Raw genomic sequence first — 6,095 nt, 5'->3', positions numbered from 1 at the left:
CACCCTCCCACTAATGTGGGCAGGGCCTAATGTTAACTCTCCACCGACGTTCCAGTCTAGACAAAAACTTGCAGCTTGGGAACAAAACTTTTTCTGGATGTTTCTTTACTGATATGTAGAGTTACAGATAAGCTTGTTAAAACATTCAAAAGTGTTTTGTCTTCCTATAAAATGTCCACGCCTATTTCAGAACATAACACATTCAAGTAAAAAAAGCAAGAATAGTGATTAAAAATAAAATAAATAAGAGATTTTTTAGGAATGCTTAATGAATATTTTGCATATTTCACCATGTGTATTGATAAAGAGAATGATTTTATGATGACAAAAGCAGTAGTTTGTTTTAAATGATGAAGATGAGGAACAGGATGATGGCACAGTGGGTTACAGTCAAACACAAATTATACTTTCCTCGTACCCACACGGCCTTTAAAGGATCAACCGAGCCTCCTGGATCAGTGCTGCATGGCCTGTGAGATCATTGTGGTGTGACATTTGCTATTGCAGGATCTTTGCATCATCATTTCCCCACAATTACAATCATCAATCAATACACTCACCATCACCAGTGATTTAACTCTTTCCTAGCCAGTCATGTGTGCATGGAGGACAACAGGAAGTCAGCCATAGGACTTTAGTGAACGTGCTCTATGAGTCCCAAAATGCAAAATACTCAAGTGCGTGTCTGCACTGCTGCCCACATCTGTTTTGGAGTCTATCAGAGCCTACATGTCCCAAAAGCAGATGCACATAATACATCAGGTGTCTGTGCACATGGATAAGTTCACATTAGAGGTTTTTAAGGGAACAAAATTCAGTCAATTGAAGGTTAAGATTTGGTCTGGTTTGATTCCAGCTGGTGACTTTGATGTCTGTCTCTCTTGTTTCCTGTCATGTGTTCAGTATCACAATCTAATAAATGGTATAAAATGCCCCAAAAAGTCCTTGAATACAAATATCAACTGCCTTTTTTCTCTCTCCAGTATCCATGTGCTTAATTTAAAGCATAATGAAGATATTTATGATTATGTTTTGGAAGCTTAACCTCATGCATATAATACATCAGGTGTCTGTGCACGTGGATATGTTCACATTAGAGATTTTAAGGGACCAAAAGTTTGGAAATGATCTGTGGGAATTCATTTTGTGTCTGCAAGGTTAAGATTTGTTAAGTTTTGTTGTATCTCTCCCTTATTTCCTGTTATGTGTTCACTCTTATTATCTAAGTTGGTATACAATGGCAATAACATAGAGAAAAGTAATGAAGGTGAGTAGTTAAAGCTTAAATATAACAATAATAAAAAGAAAAGTAATATTTATTTACATTATACACAGAAGTTTCCTAAAACTCCTCCAAGAAAAAACTAATCAGTGATATATAAATAGATAGTAACTATAAGCTTTTCCCTTCATGTATTCACCCTAAAACAAAGATGCTAAATCCATACCAGCTTCACAAGTGCTGTCGAAGCACTGAGCTTGACCTTTGACCCCCTGTGGAGAAGAGCAGACTGGAGAGTCGTAGGGTCAAGAGGGTTTCCTTAAATTAGACCTGTGCAATGTTAGCTCCTTCAAACTATGTTCATGTGAAGTCAAGTTATATTACTTTCTCAATAATTAAACAGGACCCTAGCTTCCTAAACATAATCATAAATACCTTCATGATGCATCAGATAAACATATAGATACTGGTTAACAATTGTATTTAATTATTTTAATTACTAATTGTTATATCTAAGCTTTAACTATTCACCTCGTTGCTCTTAAAAACTCAAATAAGAACTTTTTTATGACTTCTTTTGTCTTATATCAATTGTTTCATTTTGAAAATATTCACTTAAGTTTCATGCTTGTGACTTAATTTCTAGAGAGGTAATGTACAATTAAAGTTCATACTCTGCTCATAACATGATGACATTATGTTAGAGTAAGCAGTAGGCTATGTAAGATATGAAAGCATAATGCGGTTTATGAGCATGTTACAGCTCCGTAGCATCAGCCTGGCTTCCTCTGCAGGGTTAGAGGCTGTAACTCAGGGAAAACATTCAATCCTCTGGAGAAAACTTTTGGCCTGTGGAACATTTACCTCATCACAGCCGGGTTTCATGATTCAGTTTTCAAAACACCTGCCTTCCTCTGACAGACAGACAGACAGAAGCAATCAAGCTCCAAATCTGTTCTTTCATGGAAACACTTGGCCAGGGTTTGTTATGTTTCCTATAGATTGCTCCTGTCTGTTCCCACCGTGCAGAACAGAGCTGATGTGAGGAACAGCTGGAGGGGAGGGGAGGGAGGAAGGGAGGGAGGAAGGAAAGGGAGAGAGAGAGAGAGAAAGAGAGAGAGGAGGGAGGGGGAAAAAAAGAAAAGCTGCGATGCAACGTGGCGTTTTCCATTCTGCCTGGAAGCCACAGTCCAGCCGATGATGGAGAGAAAAGAAGGAGGAGGAGAAGAGAAGAGGTGGGGGGAGGAGGTGTCATTATACCGTGAGACTCTCTCCTCTCTCTCCTCTCTCTCCCTCCTCCTCCTCCTCCTCCTCCCACCTCGTTTATCCTCTCGTTCACCCTTCATCCCTCTTTCCTCAGTCTGTCTGCTTTTTTCTGTCTAGTTTTCTTTTCTTTTTCCCCCTCTCTCCTCTCTCACACCATTTTCTCTCCCTTCTTCTCACTCTCACTCCCTTCTTTCTCTCCCTCTCTCTTTCTCTGTATACGTGGCAGTTGTCTCTCTGTATTTAACTTTACAACCCTCAAAGAGAAGATGAACTTTAGGGTTACAATTATGTTGTTTTTTTGCTAAATGATCCATCTGGAGCTCTACAGGTTTAAGCATGTTCAGTTAAACCATAAAAAGAAAAAGCACAATTATTAAATACTATAACACACACACACACACACACACACACACACACACACACACATACACACACTGTACACCTCTGTGCCACATCACACACTCAATAAAAGAAAAGAGAAAAAGAGTACACTCATCCTGCTGAGAGTCTGAGTATTGAGAACAAGAATTTGGGTGTTTGGCTTCTTATCAGTCAGACTGAAACTGATAAAACCAGACAACATTCACACAGCATATCTAAGCCTGGAGGATACTCTAAAACACATTTCTCGACTACAAATATTTACATTTTTTTAAAATCAGTGTCTAGATCCAGATAAGGAACAATGGTAACAAATAGGAGGTACTGAATTCAAATGAAATGGCCCATTACTGTCTACTACATCATACATATCTGCTCTGTGAATCACTTTTCCTGTGCTCTCCTTCTAGAAAGATTGAGAAATCATATATAAGTTATACTTCAAAATGATTTCATGAAGACACACCCTTTAGTTTTATAATATTTTGATTAAATACCGTTCCATCATCTGCCTACATACTGTAGATCGCGACCTTATTTTGATACAGCAAATCAAATCTTTTTCCTGCAGTGATAAAGTGCCGTTCCATCAGTCGGAGCAGACGGTCACACTGAGCCTGATTGCATCCTGCTACGCAACACATGGGCCACAGACTCTGAACAACAACCCACATTAGGACTGTGTCTTATCTAACTTACAAACATGAACACACGTCTTGTCCTGCACCTCGGCTTGTTGATATAGAGCTAGCAAACAAACATTTACCAGCCAGAGAAGAGTGCTGCCCAGCTACAGCAGATTAAAGAGCATATAAACATAAGTGCAAATGTCCCTTTAGACCAGGGGGGTCAAACATGCGGTGCGTAGGCCAGAACCGGCCCGCCGAGGGATCCAATCCGGCCCCCTTTCCTTCCTGCCTTCCTTCCTCCCTCCCTCCCTTTCTTCCTTCCTTCCATCTGTCCTTCCTGCCTTTCTTTCTTTTTTCCTTCTTTCGTTCCTTCCATCTTTCCTCCCTGTCTTCTTTACCTTCCTTCCTTCCTCCCTCCCTTACTTCCATCTGTCCTTCCTTCCTTCTGTCCGTCCTTCCTCCCTTTCTTTCTTTCTTCTTTCCTTCCTTCCTTCCTTCCTTCGTTCGTTCCTTCCATCTTTTCTCCTTGTCTTCTTTTCCTTCCTTCCTCCCTCCCTCCCTCCCTCCCTTCCTTCCTGCCTTCCATCTGTCCTTCTTCCCTTTCTTTCTTTCTTTTTTCCTTCCTTTGTTCCTTCCATCTTTCCTTCCTGTCTTCTTTTCCTTCCTTCCTTCCTTTCTTCCATCTGTCCTTCCTTCCTTCTGTCCTTCCTCCCTTTCTTTCTTTCTTTTTTCCTTCTTTCCTTCCTGTCTTCCCTCGTTCCTTCCATCTTTTTAATGATCCGGCCCACATGAGATCAGATTGGTCTGTATGTGGCCCTTGAATGTAAATGAGTTTGATACCTCTGCTTTAGACCCATTAGATGCTGGTCTGGTTGTTCCACACACTGTCTGTCCATGACTTTTAGCTACAACAGGTCGTTTACTTTGTCTGCATTGTGTTCGGTGTAACACCTGTAGCAGCTAATGTCAATCAAACACAGATCACAGGTGGATCAATGACTGGTTTTTGTGCCCATGTGCTTTAGTCACATTTAAAAAAGGGTTAAAATTTGAAAATCAATAGCCAGCATAACATTTCTGCTTTTGATCAATTTTGAGAGATGATTATCGCAAAAATGTCTAAGTGGTGTAAACATAAAAACTTTGTACCAAATAATTCAACTTGCTTAAAAACACTAAATTCTCAATAAAACACCATATCAACTAGTTTGGCATGATCCTACATTATAATTTTTTATATTAAATAAAGCTAATGGAATACAGTTGTTCCAAATAATACATTTAATCTGAGAAATTAAATATTTAATATTTATCATTCTTTGGTGGTTACCCCATTTGACATTTTCAGGCACATTCAGTCTTACAATTGGTTAAAACATGGTCATTTCAAATGACATAAAACCAAGAAAATGTACATTTAACAAAGCTGATGCTGGTTTTAAAACTACTTTTTAAGATATTTTTGAATTGCTCATCTTGCCGACGCTTATATGGTCACTGATTCAGATACCAACACGCCCCTCCAGCCAACTGAGACATGAAAAGGAACATTCCTGATATTTTTTGGACCTGTTTTCTTTATTCTAATAATATAAAACTATTACTTATACATTTAAAAATCACATTGACATTATTTTTGACTGCAAAGTGGGACGATTGAATGATTGACTATAAATAATCATCAGTCCTCAACAGTTAATTAGTAGTGATGATATTTTTAAGTTTTGGGTTGAATGATAATGGCTGCCCTTTATTGTTGTTGTATTTTAATGGGTTTAATGTAAGTTTATTTCATATAAATGCTAAATTATAGTGTTTAAACCATTTTCTCCCAGATTTCCAAGACTTTTTAAAATATATTAATAATAATAATAATAATAATAACTTTATTTTGTATAGCGCCTTTCATAAAACCCAAGGTCGCTTGACAATAACAAGAACACAGACAAAAACACACATTTAGCCGGCAAAAGCCTGCAGGAACAAGTGCCTTTTCAACATTGATTTAAAATTGTCCAGAGTTGGTGCCTGGCGAATGTCCTGAGGGAGCGAATTCCAAAGTGTAGGAGCTACCACACTGAAAGCCCGGCTCCCAAAGGTTTGCCTTCTGGTGCGGGGGATGGACAGGAGGCCCAAGTCAGTGGAGCGCAGGTCTCGTGAAGGGTGGTAGATATGGAGAAGGTCTGTTAGGTACTGGGGTGCAACGGCATGAAGAGATTTGTAGGTGAGAAGAAGTAGTTTGAAAGTGATGCGGAACTTAATTGGAAGCCAGTGCAGCTGTTTGAGTGTGGGGGTGATGTGCTGCCAGGGTTTTGTTCGAGTGAGAACCCTGGCAGCTGAGTTTTGGACGTGTTGGAGCCTGTCCAGTGTTTTATTGGGGACCCCATACAGGATGGCATTGCAATAGTCCAGACGTGAGGTGATGAATGCATGTATGAGGGTCTCTGCAACTGAGTCAGTGAGTGAAGGACGGAGTCTTGAAATGTTCCTTAGGTGGAAGAAAGCGGATTTGGTGACAGATTTGATGTGTGTGTCATATGATAGTGTGGAGTCCAAAATAACACCAAGATTGCGCACCTCCGAGGACAGTGAGATGC

This window comes from Scomber japonicus, chromosome 8 (assembly GCF_027409825.1).
Source record: "Scomber japonicus isolate fScoJap1 chromosome 8, fScoJap1.pri, whole genome shotgun sequence".
NCBI classification, from domain to species: domain Eukaryota; kingdom Metazoa; phylum Chordata; class Actinopteri; order Scombriformes; family Scombridae; genus Scomber; species Scomber japonicus.
Note: the sequence above shows the minus strand (reverse complement) of the source record.